The sequence below is a fragment of the Chrysemys picta genome, chromosome 5 (genome assembly GCF_011386835.1).
Source record: "Chrysemys picta bellii isolate R12L10 chromosome 5, ASM1138683v2, whole genome shotgun sequence".
Classification (NCBI taxonomy): Eukaryota; Metazoa; Chordata; order Testudines; family Emydidae; genus Chrysemys; species Chrysemys picta.
In genome coordinates, this window is record NC_088795.1 from 141,246,175 (window position 1) to 141,266,726 (window position 20,552).

General features: G+C 55.1%; 1 protein-coding gene across 6 annotated transcripts in view; it reads right to left on the reverse strand.

The window, feature by feature from the left end:
* SIGLEC1 (sialic acid binding Ig like lectin 1) overlaps positions 1-20,552 on the reverse strand; it is an 80,165-nt gene that overhangs the window by 42,552 nt on the left and 17,061 nt on the right. The window contains exon 1 of one of the 6 annotated variants that reach the window (XM_065597375.1): positions 7,113-7,624. The exons of 3 other annotated variants lie outside the window; for them this stretch is intronic. The gene's annotated coding sequence lies outside the window, so the exon portion shown is untranslated. Of the gene's footprint in view, positions 1-2,847; positions 2,992-5,260; positions 5,395-7,112; positions 7,625-20,552 lie in introns of those variants that run through there. 2 more of the 6 variants (XM_065597374.1, XM_065597377.1) reach the window with 2 other exon arrangements.

Here is a 20,552-nt window from a genome sequence, read left to right on the forward strand (position 1 = left end):
ACTCCTAGTTCTGCCAATAACGTTCTGTGCCACCCTGGGCAATTCCCTTGACCTCTGCTTCCTGCCCTCTCTTTAGTTTTATACCTAGCGCTTCTATAGTGCTTTTCATCCAAAGCTCTAAAGGCGCTTTACAAAGGAGGGCAGTGCCAATATTCCCATTTTACAGATGGGGAAACTGAGGCACAGACTTGCCTGAGGTCACCCAGCAGACCAGCAACAGAACCCTGGTCTCCTGAGTTCCAAGCCAGCGCTCTGTCCACTAGACTGCACAGCCTTCGATTATGAGCTCTTTGGGGCAGGGACTGTCTCTCAGTTTGTGTCTGTGCGGCGGCCAGCACAATGGGCCCTGATCTGGGCTAGGGTCTCTCGGTGCTGCTGTGACATAATAGAGATTGGCCCAATGCAAACCCACAGGTCCGAGCCCTATTCGTTACTGCTGAGACCCATCTCACTGCAACTAAAACCTTCCCTGAGACTGGTTTCAGAGTAGCAGCCGTGTTAGTCTGTATCCTCAAAAAGAACAGGAGTACTTGTGGCACCTTAGAGACTGGGGCTCTCCTGCCCTAAGGAAATGCTGCTGTTCAGGTCTCGACCCATTCAGGACCTGTCCTGTTCTCTCCAACCCCCATGAACTCAGCAGCTCCTCAGTCCCTCTGGTTTTTCTCCTCGACAGACCAGACAGGGGACAGATGACTGGAGTCGGTGATTGCCCGGGAATCCCAGGCTATGAACATCAGCGGAGCCACCAGCAATGTCGTTCAGCCAGAGCCAGTTCATGAGAGACCCAGGAGGAGTCCCCGGGTGGAGCTCTTCTCTGGCTGGGCTCAGGGCACTGCTAGCAGTTGGTATGCTGCTGGAGGTGCAGTGGTTGGAGGGGATGTGAAACCTCGGTTTCCCTGATCTCAGGGGCCATTACAGGTCACAGGGCATGTTCACCAGCAAAGCCCTGGTGATCTGACCATGTTCTAGTGTGGGATCATTGCTAGAGGGCTGGGCACAGAGTAAGAAGGAACGCTGGTTGGAAACATTCTGTCAAAAGTGGGTTTTGATGGAAAATTGGGATTTTCAACTAAACAGACTGTGGGTGGGGGGTGGAGAGTGAGGGGGAAGGGGAGAAGGAGGAGGGGGAGGGGGGTCTGCTTTCTAGGGAAAACTAAAAAACTGGACTCTTGAAAAACATCCATTTGGAAATGCTGTCGCAGTGCATCCTGGGGGTTGTAGTTCAGGTGCCTCCTTCCCCATTCACCTCTATGGGATGGGTTCCCCAGCTGGACTACGTCTGCCATGATGCATCACTATGGCCCTGGAGCCCCCGGGGAGGTGAGTACTACTGACCCGCTCCCAGGCAGCCCATTCCTTCGGGAGCAGGGGAAGGAGAGAGGGGGCGCTGCTGGTTCTCAGCCCCACACCTGAGCCAGTCGTGGGTAGAGTGACCATATGTCCCGATTTTAGGGTTTTTTTCTTATATAGGCTCCTATTACCCCCCCACCCCCTGTCCTGATTTTTCACACTTGCTGTCTGGTCACCCTAGTCATGGGTTGAGCAGCCAGTCTCCAAGCTGCTCTGTGGTTTAGGAGGCAATGACTAGCCAGTGGACTCCTGGGTCACACGGAGGACCTGACCCAAAGCGCAGTGAAGTCATTGGAAAGACCCCCTGCCCCAATGCCCTCAATGGGATCTAGACTAGATCCTGAGCTGGGACCCTCTGGCAACAACTCCCCTTTCCCTGAACAAGTAATGGGCTCCCCAGGGGAGAACAGCAGAGAGGTGCAAACCATATCTACAGTAGCCCAAAGACTGGCTTCCTAAAGGTGGCAGATACTCAGGCCATTTGAAAATTGTCCAGGGCCCATCCCTGCAGCAGGGAGTCCCACAGGTTAGTCAGACCTTGCATATGGAAGCTGGATGACAGATGCCCTCTTGGCTGACGCACCTGGCGTTGGACCCAGAACCTCTAGCGCTAAAAAGCACGAGCTAAAGGCTAAGACGGTGCAGTCATTCATCGCCTCTGGCTATTGGCACAGGGGGCACCTGTAACACACACTCCCCAGTGGATTACAGCAAAGCCGTTTCATTGCCTTTTAAATTCACCCAGCTCCCTCTTGTCCAATCATCCGCCGCGGCCTCCCAGTGCAGCTGGCCAAGCAGTGCCCTCCACGATGCAACAAAGAGACAACCCGGCTTTATAGGAAGAGGGCAGAAGGAGGAGCCTGATTTTCGTCAGGATCAGTAGCGTAGTTAGGGGGGTTCAGGGGAAGCAGCCGCTTCCCCTCAGGAAAGTTTTCAAAAGCGGCGCCTGCCGGGGTCCTGCCGGCAAGTGGGGGGGCAGCACGGCCGACTCCGGAGGAGCCATTGGGGGGTGGGGCAGCGGGTGCGGCCAGAGGAGCGAAGGGGCCGGCTCCTCGGCCATCGCGCCCCAACATCGCTGCTGTAGCCGCCTCTTGCGGTGGCTCAGGGCTCGGCGGCCGAGCGCTCCGCAGTTGGTGGGCAGCTTCCCTCTCCCCGGCAGCTTCCGGGCCGAGAGGGGATCTGCCCGCCAGCTGCCCCTCGCCCGCCGCGGGCTCCTCCTCTGCAGCGCTGCCCGCCGTGGGGCTGGGGCTTTCCTGGGGCTCTGCCCTGCACGTGCCCAGCACCCCCGGGGCTGCTCCTGCCTCCCCGTTCTGGCCCCAGATCCCCTCTCCCAGGGGGCTGGGGTCCTGCTGCGGCTTGCGCCCCTCTGCCTCCTCCATGGGGCAGGCAGCTCCAGGGGGTTGAGGCCGTGCCACCCCTTCCCCAGCTTCCCCCTCCAGCAGCCCCCGCACTGCCCTGCCGGGCCTGTTCAGCCCTCGGCCCCAGCAGGGGGCTAACCTGGGATGGGGATTGCGCCTGGCGTGCTCTGTGTTGGGGCGAGGCAGAGATGGAGGAGCGGGCGTTCAGCGGCCCCACCAGCCGGACTACCAGCTCCACGGAGCCGCCGCCTCCTCGAGGCCAAGCGAGGCCGCGGAGACCCAGCGGGACCCCGTGCCCTCCCCACTCGGGGAAGAGACGGAGAGTCCCTCCCCTTCGGCCCGGACGGGAAGGTGAGTGACCGAGCGCACGTTGGGCGCTCGGCCCGGGGCCCAGTGCCCCATCCCCCTGCCCGATGCCCCCCACAACACCTCATCTCGCCCGGTGCCCCCCAGGGCCCGCCAGGCGCCCACCAGGGCCCGCCAGGCGGATGGCACCAGGTCCTGCCCTCATGCAACCCGCCCCTACTGTGCAGATGAAGGGGGCGGCCCGGCCCGGGGGGAGCCGCAGCAAAGCCCGCCCAGAGCTGGTGCAGGAGACCAGAGGGGCTCTCAACCCAGGCTCCGACATCAGCCTGCAGCGGGGAGTGGAGCCACCTCCTGCGGGCTCAGCTCAGCCCAGCCCCGCTCTTAAAGGGACACGGACCCCACCGCGGCTCGGCCCGGCCCGGGGCATGGGGGGGTGTCAGGGTGCGTGCAGGGCCCTAGCAATAGATGGGTCTGGAGGAGCCAGCCAAAGCGGGGGGGCGCGGAGCGGCCAGAGGAGGAGCCAAGGGGAGGCACCTTTTTTATGTTTGCTCCCCCTGCTCTTAAAACCTGGCTACGCCACTGGTCAGGATCCTATATTGAGACAGACAGGGGAGGACCCATCTCCTTCCTTCCCCAGCTGGGGACACTTCCTCTCCATGGTCCCGGCAAAGGTGCCCAGTGGGCCTGTCATAGGATGCACATAGACCAGGGTGGGCAAACTACGGCCTGCAGGCCAGATCCGGCCCGTCAGGGCTTGGGATCCGGCCCGTGGGTTGGCCAGCCCCATGGCGCAGTGGGGCTAAGACAAGCTCCCTGCCTGCCCTTGCCCCGCGCCGCAGCCGGAAGCGGCTGGCACCACGTCCCTGCGGCCCCCTGGGGGATGGGGTGGGGGCAGAGGTCTCCGTGCGCTGCCCTCATCTGCAAGCACCACCCCCTGCAGCTCTCATTGGCCAGGAACGGGGAACCGCGGCCAATGGGTGCTTCAGAGGAGGTACCCGCAGCCGAGGGCAGTGCGCGGAGCACTCTGCGCCGTCCGTCTGTCCCCCAGCAGCCCCAGGGACATGGTGCCGGCTGCTTCTGGGAGCGGCGCGGGGCCAGGGCAGGCAGGGAGCCCGCCTTAGACCCGCTGCGCATCGCTGCCACCCCAGGGCTGCTCAAGGTAAGCGGCGCTGGGCCAGAGCCCGCACCCCGAACCCCTCCTGCACCCCAACCCCCTTCCCTGAGCTCCCTCCCACATCCCTCCCTGCACCCCAACCCCCTGTCCTGAGCCCCCTCCTGCACGCCGCACCCCTCCCAACCCCCTGCCCCAGCCCTACATTCATGGCCCTGCTGCAATTCCCTAACCCAGATGTGGCCCTCGGGCCAAAAAGTTTGCCCACCCCTGACATAGACCTTTCTGACTGCAGAGGCAGCCAAGGTATCAGGGTGCCAGGGGATGTGCTCTGCTCTAGGGAAGGTGGCACCTAGGTGCTGACTCTCTTGCCCCAGGCTCTACTCCTGTGTCTGGTGAAGGTGAGCAGCTCCCTGCCCTGTACAAAGCCAACAGGTAACCAGACTCTTCCCACTCGCGTGGCTACATCCAATGCCATCCTCACTGAGCCGCACCCTGCGGGGGTTGCGGGCTCCCCACCGACCTTCGCAGGTCCCACCAGTGTGCTGTGGTCCTGCAAGTGTCTGCATGGGGTGGGGTCCCTTCCCCTTCCCAGATGTCTGCCTCACCCTGCCCCACTCCTCGCATCCTTTCCAGAGGCCTGTGTCACCTAACCACAATCTCATGTCTTATCGACACCCTTCCTTAGCTCTGGCTCCAGACTGGAACGCCACATCTGGTCACGTTCCCTGGTGGGGCAGGAGGGGGCCCTTTGGGTTTGAACCCCTGGGTCTGAGCCCAACCCTGGGGTTTTGGTTCTGGATCAGGTCTGGGAGCCTGTTTCCGGGGTCTGGGTTGGGTGGGAGGTGGAAATCACATCTTGGTTGAGTTCTGCACCAGCAGATCCAAACCTGAGCCGGCGCCATCCCCTCCGCTCAGCTCTGGATGGGATCCGTAGTGTCCTGGAATCTATGTATCTACCCCGGCAGCAGTCAGCATCCAACCTGTGCAAGATGGCCACGTCGCATTTTAAACCCCCTTTATCCAGGCGTCCAGCCCCGAGACCCAGGTATGTCCCCTGCCTTTGCCACTCAGGTCGCTACGTCCCCCCCAGCCAGGGGTCTCAGGCATGGCCTGGAGAAGCAGGAAATGTTACCTTCTCATGGAATGGTCCCCAGGAGAGAGCTGCTCCCTTAGGAAATCCCCAGCCAGAGGACCAGAGCCCCAGACCTAGGAGACGGCGTCTGCCCACGCTGACTCCAGGAGAGCGATTTAATCCCAGGGCTGGAGAAGAATCCAGGAGACTGTGTCACTTCCCCTTGGTGGGTTTGTAATGACTCTGGTTTGGGGAAGTCGCTGATGCCGTCAGCTGTTTTGCTCCTTTCACCCTTTGCATATTTAGCAATATTTTGAATGCAGGGATCGGGATGGTACTGGGGGAAGTACCAGTGTGAAGGCCCTGGCAGGCGCCCAACCTCCCCTTGGCCAGAGCAGGGCTTGCACGGCTCCAGACTGGCCCCTCTGTGCCCAGAGGAGATTGAGCAGAGGCAGTTCCAGCCGCCAGGCTAGAGGGGTGGCGTATGAACTGGCCATGTGGCACATGCCAAATTTATTGTTCTTCCTAACGAACCTTATCACTATCTGAGCACCACACACTTCAGTGGATTTATCCTTACAACCCCCCTGGGAGGTAGGGCAGTGCTGTTCCTCCCATTGTACAGGGGGGAAACTGAGGCACAGAGCAGGTAAGTGATTTGCCCAAGGTGTCACAGGAAATCTCCCCTAGCCACTGGACCATCCCTCATCTCTGTCAGTGGCCCCTAGACACTGTTGTGGCTGCATTACACACACGTACCTCTCCTTAGATTCCATCATACGCACTTAGATGCAGTTATACCCCCTTGCACATCACTTCGGGATTGCTGTCCCATCTCTCGGCATGGCTGCAGCACCAGGAAAATACTAAACACTAACTCCGGGCTAAGGGAAGAGTGCTCAATATACACCTAGTCACTGCAATGCAAGGAGACTTTTTGGCAGGGCAAATTAGACATGGGGGTTAGACTAGATGACCCTTGCAGTCCCTTCTAACTCTATGGTATGATTCTGCATGGTGGGCTCTGTCGGAGATGAGCATGGCACGCCCAGCACAGGGTCAGATGCTTTGGTGGGAGGGGCGGGGGCTGATTCCCTGGGTCTATGGTCTTTCCTGGGGGGTAGCAGGTCACTCCATAGTACAGTGCTGTCTCTCTCCCATGGTCGGGGGCAGTTGTTTCTCCTTGCTCTTTGATGCACCTGTATTCCCCCTCCAGGGTTCACCAAGGGCATCCACTTCCGGCTTCTGGTTCCCAGCCGGTACCTCTCTCGGATGGAGCCCCGCGTCTCCCTCCCTCCTGCCGGGGGATTTTAAAGCAGCACACCTCCCTCCTTATGCCATGATATCCCCAGCAAGGCAGACTGCCGCCTGTGCTTTGCTTTCTCTTTGAGGTTTATGCTCAGCGTATCGCCCACAACCCAACGGCTTCTAAGCAAGCCCATTCATTCTTAAGAGAAAAGCATCTCAGAGAAAGCATATTGAAACGATAAACGAACCCACACGCGTGCCAGAAAGCTCCCCCAAGGTCACCCCCAAACGCAGCCTAGGGCTATAGCAGGTATTAGTCCTTCCAAACCTACACCTGGGTTTTCCCCATTCATCCGACTTGGGTCTGGACCCAGGGGAGAGACTGGGCAGATCAGCTGTTTCTTCATACAGCTCTTTGGTCTTGGCCTTTGGTAACAGGTGATGGGCAGACAGTGACCATCTCCTCAGAGCGTAGCTTCAACAGGCTGGGTTTTTGCATACCTGGAGTAGGGGAATTGGCATTAACTTCTCCTGCGGGATTCCCTAGGAAGTCCACATACTACTGGACTCTATGGCTCCACTTCACTTCTAAATCCAGTGCGAATGGGGCGGGTGTCTGGGAAATCCCCCTTGTCAAGCCCCAAATGGGTAGCAAGTCACTTACAATGTCCTGGGCAGCTCCACTGCTTGGCGTCGGGTGTGAATCAAATCGGAGTCAGCAGACTTCACGGGCCAGGAGTGCTGAGCCAGCGTGGAAAGGAGAAGCTGAAAATCCAGAGTTAGGCTATTCATTTATTAAGCAATACTAAATGAAGCTGCGTCCCAGGACTGCAGAGGCCAGGAGCGATGCTGTCCCTGACTTTAGGATGGCAGTGTGGTCTAGTGGGCGGTGCCCGGGCTTGGCATTCAGAGCACCCAAGTTCCATTTTTGGTTCTGTTACTTTGATCTGCTCGGTGACCTTGCATAAATCTCTTAATTTGTCTCTGCCTGTGGTTCCCCGCCCGTCTGCGTCTGTTTAGACTGTGATCTTTCTGGGGCAGGGGCTGTTCCTTACGCTGGGTTTGCACAACATCCAGTGCCAGAGGGGGAGGACGGTCTCAGTTGAGCTGCAGTCTCGCGTGATTGGCTTGCAAGATTTCAGGGCGGCTGGATCGGAACTTGATCCCTGTTCGTAATCTTCATTCTCCAGGGGCTCTCAGTCCTGAACCATAAACTACAGCCAGGCTGCAGCCAAATGCCCATCTCTACTGAGCAGCTCGGGAAGAGAGCTGGCTGAAACGCGAGGAGTTGGGGTCACCTGAAGTTCCAGTATTTTCTTATTTGCTTTTGTCCCGATTCAGAAGAATAACGTCAATTTCACTTAGCAGCTCCCTGGCAAGGAGCCGGCCAGCTCCCACAGCCCCCCTGGAGCTGGGTCTCTCAGGGCTGCCCTAGCCACTCCCTGCTCCAGCTGGGCCTCTGAGGACTTGCAGAACGCTTGCCGGGGAGTCTAGCAGTCCTGCGGGTGTCTCTACCCCACATTGTAAACCTGGGCTCAGATTTGAGCCTAACCCCCCAGAGCAGCTACGCATGAATCTTTCTGAATCAGGTCTGCAAGCCCTCAGGACCCGGATCCTAGGATCCACCCGGAGGGCTGGGTCCAAGCCCAAGTTCTGGTGGGACCAAGGACCATCAAGACTTGGGTCCAAGCCCCGTCATTTTGCAGTGTGAATGCAGCTCAAGCCTGCTCATGTCCAGAAAGTCCTCCAATGTCCCACAGTCCTCTGGGCCTGTGGATCTGAGCCCTTCTACCCCAAAACTTGCCATTTGATTCCCAGGAACCAGTCCAGAAGCAAGCCTACTTGGTTCAAATACAGCTGCTGTGCATTTAACTCTTCCTTTCCATGCTCACCTGAAAATCCACAGATCAGTTTCCTGTGCCAGCTATCCCCACGGACAGACAGATACCCGACCCTAATGCACTGCTACCTGGCCATAGGAACACAGCCAAATTCTGGTAAATCGGAGTGTGAGACTGTTAGGGGCTTATTCCTTCACCCTCTCACTTCCCTGGTCCTTCTCGCATGAACAGAGAGCAACAAGACCCGAAGTCCAAAGGTGCAAACAATTCAATGTTTATTGGAGTGAACTTCCAGCAAGCATGATTCCAGTTTCCTTCCTCAGTGTCCCCCTTCCCAGCTCTGACACCTCAAAGCCGTGCCTGTGTCCCTGTTCCCATCCTGGTCCCATCTCCCCCTTAGCAAAACATGATTCCAATTCCCCCACCCCATTCCCTTTTCCCATTCCCCCCTTACTTCCTGATTGACTGCAGACTACATAGTAAAACTTGAGTTCTGCTTAGCTATACCTTAACCAATCATTTTACTGAAATGTAATTAACCAATCCTGACACATTGTAACATGAACAGGAGTACTTGTGGCACCTTAGAGACTAACAAATTTATTAGAGCATAAGCTTTCGTGGACTACAGCCCACTTCTTCGGATGCATATCATATCTATGCATCCGAAGAAGTGGGCTGTAGTCCACGAAAGCTTATGCTCTAATAAATTTGTTAGTCTCTAAGGTGCCACAAGTACTCCTGTTCTTTTTGCGGATACAGACTAACACGGCTGCTACTCTGAAACATTGTAACATGGTTATTTAACCAATTATATCCCACCACCTTAATTGGTTAACACCCAACAAAATTAATTATACAGCAGACAGAAACAATCCCAGAACCGGACAGAGATTATACAGACAAACAATAGGGAAGTGGAGACTACAGTGATAGAACAATACAGAAATGAGGATTTCACATCCCAGCTATTGATAAGTGAGGTCTTGCCAGACAGGATCCAATCAAACTAAGTTTCCTTTTACATCTTCTAGGCTCTTCCCTTTCTCTGGAGGTGATGGGAATATCAGGACAGGATTGTATTCCTAACAGCCCAATAGCACCTTATTTCCATGTGACTGGTTTGGAATGTGAGGATGTGACCATTCGCTTCCCAGTTTATGGCCGGCCTCTGCTGCTTAGCCGAAGGCCTTAACCTAAGAACCAGGCCTCAGACTGTCCCTTACACAGACAGACAGTGATTTTGATTCTCTCTTTTATACCTCTGTAAATCGCTAAGGGATAAGAATACACCTACATTCTTAAAGTATAGGCCTTTGCAGACAGGCCTGAATATCTCTATCCTAACAGAGAGAAGCAAGACATTTGACTCCAGTAAGAGTGCAAGAAGTGATTGTGGGTACAAAGAAATCTTGCAGGGGCTTGCGGCGTTGGGAATCCACCGGACCGCCCGTCAGTGCAGAGAGCGAATCAAGTGGCTTGAAACCGACTACTGCACAGACAGAATGAGTAACCGCACCTCCGGGAATTCCCCTTCTACCTGCCTCTTCTGTGAACAATCTGACCAGGTTCTGGGGGCTTCCGCAAGCCCTGAGCCCACCACGGTGCGTGACAATCGGCTCAGCGGGGACAGCACCTTTATAACCGGAACCGCCAAAGGAAAGCCAGCAGCCACCAGATGAAACTGGGAAAGTGACTCTGGGGAAGCGACATGTTGTTACCCTTATTGTATGAGTAAAGGGGAGCAGAACGGCACTTAGCCGGTCCTGCTGGAGGGGGCCGCCCTCAACTGAAATGAGTTTGCAGAGTAGGGGGCTAGGATGCCAGACCCCTGTGAAGGGTAAGAGGGGGTGGGGACAGGTGCCCCTGCCAGCAGGTGTGGGCTCTACCTAAGGGTCCCAGGGACCGTTTAACCTTCCCCTCCCCACTGTTCAAAGGCAGAGCTAATTGAGACTCTATTCGGAGTCTTTTGTTTTGCTAAGTGCTCACTAGAGCTGAAATCACCTGTTGTGGGACGGCCTTTCCTCCCAGCCTGCTTCAGCAAAGAGGTTCCCCCACTAAGAGCTGACAATCGCTGAGAGCTGGGGGGAACCGCAAGAGACGGACCCACAGAGGTCACAGTGGAGAAGCAGGTGGCAACAGGAGGTGACCGCGTGCAGCACAGCGGCTGGTCAGCAGGGCGGGGAAGGCAGAGCAAGTCCTCGGATGGCGGAACAAGTAAGGTGCCTCCCTCTTTCCCTCCTCCGGGCGGGAGGGGAACTCACACAGCTGCACCTCTGAACCCTGGGTCCTCACTGACCCAGGACACCCACTGTGAGTGGGGTGTGGAGCGGGAGCCGAGAGGGGCACAGAAACGGAACAAGTTGGTTGTAGAACTGAAGAACCGGAGGCGGAAGGCTCTGCCCCACGCACTCTGGGGTGTGCGTCCTGCTCCCAGTTTATGTTTATAAATCCTGCTTGTGGCATTTCCCTAAGTAATGTCGGCTGACTTCCCTCCTTTCATTGAAAGTTTCTTTTCTACACTCAGGCTCTGTGCTTGCGAGAGGGGAAGTGTTGCCTCTCAGAGGCACCCAGGGGTGGTGTGTAAATTTCCCAGGTTACAGGGTGGGAGCTCGAGCTGGTTCTGTGTTGTATTGTTGAAAAGGAGCCCCGAGATATTGAATCCACTTGGCAGAAGCGTTACATTAACTGGCTCTGATCAAGTCAGGGCAGCGAAGGGAAAAAAAAGCCGACGCCGAAGAGCGAAGAGGGAACCCCGGAGGAGCTGCCGCCGGCGTGCCGCTCTAACACCGCCCGGGAAGCCGCCCTTTCCCGTTTGCCGTCCCAGGCACCTGCTTGCTAGGCTGGTGCCTAGAGCCGGCCCTGCATCAAGTCACCCCCTAACCTTCTTTTTTGTTGAGCAAAATGGACTGAGCTCTTTGAGTCTATCACTAGAAGGGATGGTTTCGAATATTCTCTCCAATTTATCAACGTCCTTCTTGAATTGTGGGCACCAGGACTGGATGCAGGATTCCAGCAGTGGTCGCACCAGTGCCAACTATAGAGGGAACATACCTCTCTGCTCCTGTTGGAGATTCCTGTTTCTCTATCCAGGGATCGCATTAGCTCTTTCGGCCACAGTGTCAGCTCATGTTCAGCTCATTATCTGCCAGGACCTCCAAAGCTCTTTCAGTCCCTGCTCCCCAGGTTCGAGCCCCCCATCCTGTAAGTGAGGCCGTCAGTCGTCGTTCCCAGATGTAGACATTTACATTTAGTTATATTGAAATGCATGTTGTTTGCTTGTGCCAATTTACCAAGCGATCCAGATCACTCGAAATCAGTGGCCGGTCCTCTTATTTATTTACCGCTCCCCCAGTTTTTGTGTCATCTGCAAACTCTGTCAGTGATGATTTTATATTTTTTTTCCAGGTCCTTGATAAAAATGTTAAATAGCAAAGGGCCAAGAAGTGATCGCTGAGGGACTCCACTGGAAGCACACCCACGAAATGACGATTCCCCATTTACAGTAACATTCTGAGACCAGCTTTTAATCCACTTCATGTGGGCCATGTTAACTTTATATTGGTCTAGTTTTTTAATCAAAATGTCAGGCGGTGCCAAGTCAAACACTGTACAGAACTCGAAGTATATGATGCGAACACCATTTTAGCGGGTGCTTAGCACCCACCAGCAGCCAGTTTCCCTGCTCCCCACCAGTGCCTCCGGCCCACTGCGATCAGCTGTTCTGTGGCGTGCAGTAGGCACTGGGAGGGAGGGGGAGGAGTGGAGATGGGGTGCACTTGGGGGAGGGGGCGGAACTGGGAGGCAAGAGGCGGGGCTGGGGCGGGGCCAGAGGTGGGAAGAGGCGGGGCGTGGGTGGGGCTCAAGGGAAGCGGTGGAGTGGGGTGTGGCTGAGCGGGTGTTGAGTCCCACCAGGGAAAGGAGGAAGCCGGTGCCTGTGCTGAACACTATTACCTTTATCAACCAAACGTGTAATCACATCCAAAAAAATATCAAATTAGTCTGACAGGAGCTATATTCCATAAACCCATGTCGAGCTGCATTAATTCTCTTAGCCCTGGTCTACGCTACGAGTTTAGGTCGAATTTAGCAGCGTTAGATCAATTTAACCCTGCACCCGTCCACATGACAAAGCCATTTTTGTCGACTTAAAAGGGTTTTAAAATTGATTTCTGTACTTCCCGACGAGGGGATTAACGCAGAAATTGACATTGCCTGGTCGAATTTGGCAGGGCCGGCTCTGGCTTTTTTGCCGCCCAAGGCAAAAAAGCCTCCTGCCGCCCCCCAGCGCGGCAGGGGAGGGCGCCGAGCCCGGCCGCGGGCCACTCTCCCCGACCGGCTGGAGTGCTGGGGGGAGGGCGGCGAGCCCGCCGCGGCTCCACTGGCGGCCGGAGCCCTGGGAGGAGGGTGGAGAGCCCGGCCGGGGCTCTGCTCTCCCCAGCGGCCAGAGCGCCGGGGGAGGGCGGCGAGCCCACTGCGGCTCCGTTCTCCACGGCGGCCAGAGCGCTGCACCGCGCCACCCCCCTCCAGGTGCCACCCCAAGCACAAGCTTGGTGGGCTGGTGCCTGGAGCCGACCCTGGAATTTGGGGTAGTGAGGACGCAATTTGACAGTATTGGCCTCCGGGAGCTATCCCAGAGTGCTCCATTGTGACCGCTCTGGACAGCACTTTGAACTCCGATGCACTGGCCAGGTATACAGGAAAAGCCCCACAAACTTTTGAATTTTGTTTCCAGTTTGGCCAGCGTAGCGAACTGATCAGCAGAGGTGACCATGGAGTCCCAGAATCGCAAAAGAGCTCCAGCAGGGACCGAACGGGAGGTACTGGATCTGATCGCTGTATGGGGAGATGAATCCGTACTATCCGAACTCCGTTCCAAAAGACGAAATGCCGGAATATTTGAAAAAATCTCCAAGGGCATGAAGGACAGAGGCTATAACAGGGACCCGCAGCAGTGTCACATGAAACTTAAGGAGCTCAGACAAGCCTACAAAAACCAAAGACACAAACGGCCGCTCTGGGTCAGACCCCCAGACATGCCGCTTCTATCATGAACTGCATGCAATTCTAGGGGGATGCCCCTACCACTACCCCACCCCTGTACATGGACTCCTGCAAGGGAGTCTCATGCAATAGGGATGAGGATTTTGGGGACGAGGAAGATAGCGCACAGCAGGCAAGCGGAGAAACTGTTCTCCCCGACAGCCAGGAACTGTTTATCAGCCTGGAGTCATTACTCTTCCAACCTGGGCTCCCGGACCTTGAAGGCGGAGAAGGCCCATCTGGTGAATGTACCTTTGTAAATATAATACATGGTTTAAAAGCAAGTGTGTTTAATGATTAATTTTCCCTGAAGACTTGGCATGTATTCATGGCCAGTAAAGCTACTGGAATGCAGTCAAGCAACATCCATTCTTTATCTCTCTCTGTTATCCTCAGGAGAGTGATATCATTCATGGTCACCTGGTTGAAATAGGGGAATTTTATTAAGGGGACATTCAGAGGTGGCCGTTCCTGCTGGGCTGTGTGCCTGTGGCTGAAAAGAAATCATCCCTGCTGTTAGCCATGCGGTGGGCGGAGGAGTGAAGTGATCATCCCAGAGAATTTGGGGTGGGGGAGGTTAGTTGGGTTTGTGCTGCATGTTAACCCAAAACCGCAGCCCCTCCTTTTAAATGGCCAACCCAACTCTCCCTTTTTTTCCTCCCGCAGCTGCAAATGTTTCAACGCTACCACTAGCATCTCTGTCCCAGAGGCTAGCGCAGATAAGAAGGTGAAAAAAACGCACTCGCGATGAAATGTTCTCTGAGCTCATGCAGTCCTCCCGCACTGAAAGAGCCCAGCAGAATGCCTGGAGGCAAACAATGTCAGAGTCCAGGAAAGCACAAAATGAATGAGAGGACAGGAGGGACGCGTGAGATGACAGGTGGCGGGAGCAAGAGGAGTGGTGGCGGCAGCATGATGAGAGGAGGCAGGATGCAATGCTGAGGCTAATGGAGGATCAAACTGATATGCTCTGGCTTATGGTTGAGATGCAGGAAAGGCAGCAGGATCACAGACCACCACTGCAGCCCCTGTGTAACCAACCGCCCTCCTCCCCAAGTTCCATAGCCTCCTCATCCAGACGCCCAAGAACGCGGGGGGGGTGTCTCCGAGCACCCAACCACTCCACCCTAGAGGACTGCCCAAGCAACAGAAGGCTGGCATTCAATAAGTTTTGAAGTGCAGTGTGGCCTTCCTTCCCTCCTCCCTTCCTCCACCACCCTACCCGGTGCTTCCCTACTCCACCACCCGTCCCAGGCTACCTTGGCAGTTATCCCCCTATTTCTGTGACTAATTAATAAAGAATGCATGAATTTGAAACAACAATGACTTTATTGCCTCTGCAAGCGGTGATCGAAGGGGGGAGGGGAGGGCAGTTGGCTTACAGGGAAGTAGAGTGAACCAAGGGGGCAGGTTTTCATCAAGGAGAAAAAACAGACCTTTCACACCGTAGCCTGGCCAGTCATGAAACTGGTTTTCAAAGTGATGTGCAGCGCACCCTGCTGTGCTCTTCTAATTGCCCTGGTTTCTGGCTGTGCGTAATCAGCAGCCAGGCGATTTGCCTCAACCTCCCACCCCGCCATAAACATCTCCCCCTTACTCTCACAGATATTGTGGAGCACACAGCAAGCAGTAATAATGATGGGAATATTGGTTTAGCTGAGCTCTAACCGAGTCAGTAAACTGCACCAGCGCGCTTTTAAATGTCCAAAGGCACATTCTACCACCATTCTGCACTTGCTCAGCCTATAGTTGAACAGCTCCTGACTCCTGTCCAGGCTGCCTGTGTACGGCTTCATGAGCCATGGCATTAAGGGGTAGGCTGGGTCCCCAAGAATAACTATTGGCATTTCAACATCCCCAACAGTTATTTTCTGGTCTGGGAAGAAAGTTCCTTCCTGCAGCTTTTGAAACAGACCAGAGTTCCTGAAGATGCGAGCGTCATGTACCTTTCCCAGCTATCCCATGTTGATGTTGGTGAAACGTCCCTTGTGATCCACCAGTGCTTGCAGCACCTTTGAAAAGTACCCCTTTCAGTTTATGTACTTGCTGCCTTGGTGCTCCGGTGCCAAGATAGGGATATTCGATCCATCTATCGCCCCACCACAGTTAGGGAATCCCATTGCAGAAAAGCCATCCACTATGACCTGCACATTTCCCAGAGTCACTACATTTGGTAGCAGCAGCTCAGTGATTGCATTGGCTACTTGGATCCCAGCAGCCCCCACAGTAGATTTGCCCACTCCAAATTGATTCCCGACTGACAGCTAGCTGTCTGGCATTGCAAGCTTCCAGAGGGCTATCGCCACTCGCTTGTGAACTCTGAGGGCTGCTCTCATCTTGGTATTCTTGCGCTTCAGACCAGGGGAAAGCAAGTCACAAAATTCCATGAAAGTGCCCTGACGCCTGCGAAAGTTTCGCAGCCACTGGGAATCATCCCAGACATGAAACACTATGCGGTCCCACCAGTCTGTGCTTGTTTCCTGGGCCCAGAATCAGCGTTCCACGGCATGAGCCTGCCCCATTACCACCATGATGTCCAAATTGCCAGGGCCTGTGCTTTGAGAGAAGTCTGTGTCCATGTCCTCATCACTCTCGTCACCGCGCTGCCATCGCCTCCTCGCCTGCTTTTGCGGGTTCCGTTGCTGCATATACTGCAGGATAATGCGCGAGGTGTTTACAGTGCTCATAACTGGTGTGGTGAGCTGAGCGGGCTCCATGCTTGCTGTGGTATGGCGTCTGCAGGAGAGCAGAGTGGCAGCGGAAGTGTGATGATGGTTTGCAGCCCTACTACACCAGCTGCTGCCAGCAGCACCCAGGACACAACAGCTGCGGCTGAGCTGAGCGGGCTGCACGCTTGCCGTGGTATGGTGTCTGCGCGGAAAAAAGGCGCGAAACGATTGTCTGCTGCTGCTCTCATGGAGGGAGGGGCGACTGACGACATGTACCCCAAACCACCCGCAACAATGTTTTTGCCCCATCAAGCAAGTGGGAGCTCAACCCAGAATTCCAATGGGTGGCAGAGACTGCAGGAACTGTGGGATAGCTACCCACAATGCAACGCTCCGAAAGTCGACGCTAGACTCGGTACTGTGGACGCACTCCGCCGACTTAATGCACTTAGTGGGGACACACACAATCGACTATATAAAATTGCTTCCTAAAAAAATCGACTTCTATAAATTTGACCTAATTTTGTAGTGTAGACATACCCTTACCCTCATTTAGTTCTTTATTGATCAACTCCTGTAGCAGTCACTCCATTATCCTGCCCAGGATCGACATCAGGCCAACAGGTCTATAATTACGTGAGTCATCTCTATATTACTGGTCTGGACTTTGTTCTGCTTGCACATTATAAATGGGATCAAGTCATGACCACTTGTACCTAAGTTACCGTTCATTTTTAGTTCTGGGATCAGCTCCTCTTTACCTGTCAAGACGAGGGCTGATAAAGATTTCCCCTGGGTTGGCCGCAGCACCCCTTCCTGCCCTTAACATTTGGAAGTTAATATTCAGGCAAAAGATGGGAAAGGAGAGGGAGGCACCGAAGACAAACCTGGCACAAGCTGACTAGTTACGTTGACAGTGACGTAAACGGTGCTTTGTAAATGCCAGGTGGCTAGTTTAAGGGGGCATTTGGGAAGCACACCTGGATCAGGTGAAGGAAAGACGCGGGGAGACTGCACTGCCTGGGAAGCGGCGGCGATGTCACTGATCGTGGTTCTTTGAGTCTCTTGAACATTCTTAATATCGAACCGCAAGTACGGTCAGTTACCTGGCTGTGCCGTTTAATCATCAAGAGGCTGCTCGTGATCGTGGCGACGAGCCTGGAGGCTCCAGCTGCCCCAGGCCCACACCGCCATGTCCTGCAGCCCACACGCCTGTCAGGGGCCTCAGACTCCGGGCACCTCGACGAGCGCAGCTGGCCCCGGGAGAAGCTGTCTGCTTGACAGCACCGCCTGATGGGCTGAAGGAGTCAGCGGGTTGATACTTAAGGTCAGTAGCAGCAGCAGTTCAGTGGCTGCTCAATGCTCTCTAGCCCGCAGCTGGGCCCGGACCTGTCGCTGCCTCCACCATCTCTAGCCTTGCGCTTGCTCCATCCAGCGTCAGCCTGCAGCTGCTCCAGCCCCCAGCTCCTTCCTGACCTCTGTCCCCCAGCCCTGACCCTCCGCTGTGCCTTCTGACTGAAGTCCGGTTAACCCCGGGGCCAGACCGCCCGCCACTCAGTTACTGACAGCACCTGTTGGGCAATACGGGGTTGGGTGGGACTATGTCACAAGGAAAGAACAGAGAACAGTAGCTGGAATTGCTAGCAGTCTCGCCTGGGTGGCCTCCAGGCGGCAGCAGCACCCGGTTTTCTTCCTAGACCCTTCTGGGCACGTTCCAGAGGGGACTTTCCCATCTGCAAAATGAAGTTCTGGGGAAAGGGAAACTAGTGAATGTACATGACATGGGGGACCACACCCGCTGCACCACAATGGAGCGACTGGCCGCTGTGATTCAAGGCGGCGCGAATTCCATCAAGGGGCTAAATCCCAGGAGCAAAGCTCCCATTCGTCTTGGGCTGCTGGGCCTCAACCCAGGCGTTGGGTTTCCTGGTGCAAGCACAGCTCTGCATGGGGAGCGGGACTGGTGCCTAGAACGCCACGCTTGGATCTGGGAGGCCTGAGTGCTGGTCCTTCCTCTGCCTCTGACTTGCTAAGTAGCCCTGGGTAACTCACTTTGCTTCCTCGTGCGCCTGTTTCTCCATCTGTAAAATGAGGATAGCAACGTTGCTAACCCCAAGTGCTCAAAATCATGAGTCAGTTCCCCACCCCACAAGTCAGAAGACTGGCTTAAAATCACAAGGTTTAAAAAATGAGAGTTTGAGGGTCTCTTTTTCCCTTCAGGTTTCTGAGCCTTCAGGGCACTTGGATCACATTTTCCACCTTTGCTCCACAACTGGCCGGGCTAGGAAATTATTTTGCCTTTTACGGGGGAATCTCAGCTTTCATTGAACTCTCCTGATTCCAGGAGCTGGGGCTTTAAGGAAAAAAAATCCCACCAAATACCGCAAGACTGGTGATAAATTCATGCAAGTCGGCAATGCAGGCTTTGTCAGACTGGCTCACACCCACGGGCCATCTACTCCAGTAGCCCGTCTCGGACAGTGCCCCACACACAATGCTGCAGAGGAAGGTATAACAGGGTCATTAGTTACACCGGGGTAACGCACTTGCAGTGCTTGGAAATTACCAGACACTGAGATGAAACCAACAAACAAACCGTGATGCCATTTCTAGCCCCGTCATTAAACATGTGCTGCTGTGTGATGTTGCCCATGAATATTTGTGCGTGGTTTTTTTATGCGCTGCAGACTCTCTGTTGTCCAGTGGGCTTTGGATTCTGGGTCTGAGCAACATCTGGTGACAGGTCTTTAGAGATGTCCCAGGGAAAGGTGGGCGGCTGTGGTGCTGGTGCAGTGGCTGGAGCAGGGAGCTGGTAGCCCCGAGTGACAACCCCAGTTCTACCACTGGCTTGGCTAAGATCCCACCGTGAGTCATGGAACCGCAGGGACTGGAGGAGAAAGAGACTGGCTCCAGTGATGCTGTTGGGGGAGGGCTGGACTGGATTAGCTCCTGGTGGAGTCGGTGTGTCTGTGTTTCGTCGCAGGTGGCCAGCAGCACGCTGCCTATGCTGGGGTCTGGGAAGCTGGGGTTTGGGGAAGCCAGAGAGAAAGTGGCCCAGTACGGCGGTAAGCAGCGGGGTGCCAGTACGGTGAACGGCCGGGAGGTGCCGTGTCAGTTCATGCAGGAGGATTCATGCAGCCCTTTAGGAGAAGATGCCACGGGTAGTGGAAATTCCCAGTCTAGTTCTGCAATCAGAGCAGTGGGGAGACGTGGCTGGGCAAGGGCTGCTTTCTGCTGATTCCTGGGAGGACTTTGGAATGGTTTGCATTCCGCGGCGATAAGGGCCCGGAGAGCGTCTCAGGAATTCAGGGGAGGGGATCTGTGCTGGAGAAGAGCAAGAATCAGCCAGAGCTTCCATCCTGCATGGCAGAAATGCACCTGGGCCCCTCCCTCCGTGGGAATTCTCTGCTGAAGGGAGAATAACTGTTCGCTTAGAAACCTGGCTCCTCTGGGGCGGGACACAAATCCGGAGGCCCTGATCACTTACAGCGAAGGAGAATAATAACAATGAGACTGTTTGGAGGCCACTCGGATGCCTTCACCTGGGATGCAGTGTCCCCTCCCAGCCACCCTGTCTCAAAGGCCAGCGGAGAAATAAAGGCGGTTTCCAGAGCAGCGCTGGAAACGATTAGAGACCATTATTAGTTACTAGGTACAAACCCAGGACAAAAAGACAGTCTCCGCCCCAAAGCGCTCGCAGTCTAATTGGGAGAGACTGGGCCCAGTTTGCTCTGGCTGGTCGGGAATTTTTCGGCAGAATGTCTTCATTGGAAAAAGCCGATTCGTCAAAACTGGCACTTTGTGTGGAAACCCAGCGGTTTGGATGAAACTTTGTTTCTCGGGTCCAGGCTGGAGTCTCTGGCCGACGCCAGCGAGGGAGAACAGGTTACTGAAGAATGGCCAATAGGCTGGTGGCTAGGGCATGCTCAGGGACTGTGGGGACCCAGGTTCAAATCTGTGCTTGCTCTGATTCTCTTTCCCTTGCCCAGTGGAGATAGGTAATTGTTTATACAAGGGGCAGCAGCGCCAGCAGGTGAAAATGACTAATAGCTCAGTGATCAGTGTAGGGATCCCCAGAATTCTTGCTTCCTGGCCAGCCCTGCTGTTTACCTCTGGCCTTGTCTACTCTGAAAAGATTTGCTGCTTTCATAGAATCATAGAATCATAGAATATCAGAGTTGGAAGGGACCTCAAGAGGTCATCTAGTCCAACCCCCTGCTCAAAGCAGGACCAATTCCCAGCTAAATCATCCCAGCCAGGGCTTTGTCAAGCCGGGCCTTAAAAACCTCCAAGGAAGGAGACTCCACCACCTCCCTAGGTAACGCATTCCAGTGTTTCACCACCCTCCTAGTGAAATAGTTTTTCCTGATATCCAACCTGGACTTCCCCCACCGCAACTTGAGACCATTGCTCCTTGTTCTGTCATCTGCCACCACTGAGAACAGCCGAGCTCCATCCTCTTTGGAACCCCCCTTCAGGTAGTTGAAGGCTGCTATCAAATCCCCCCTCATTCTTCTCTTCTGGAGACTAAACAATCCCAGTTCTCTCAGC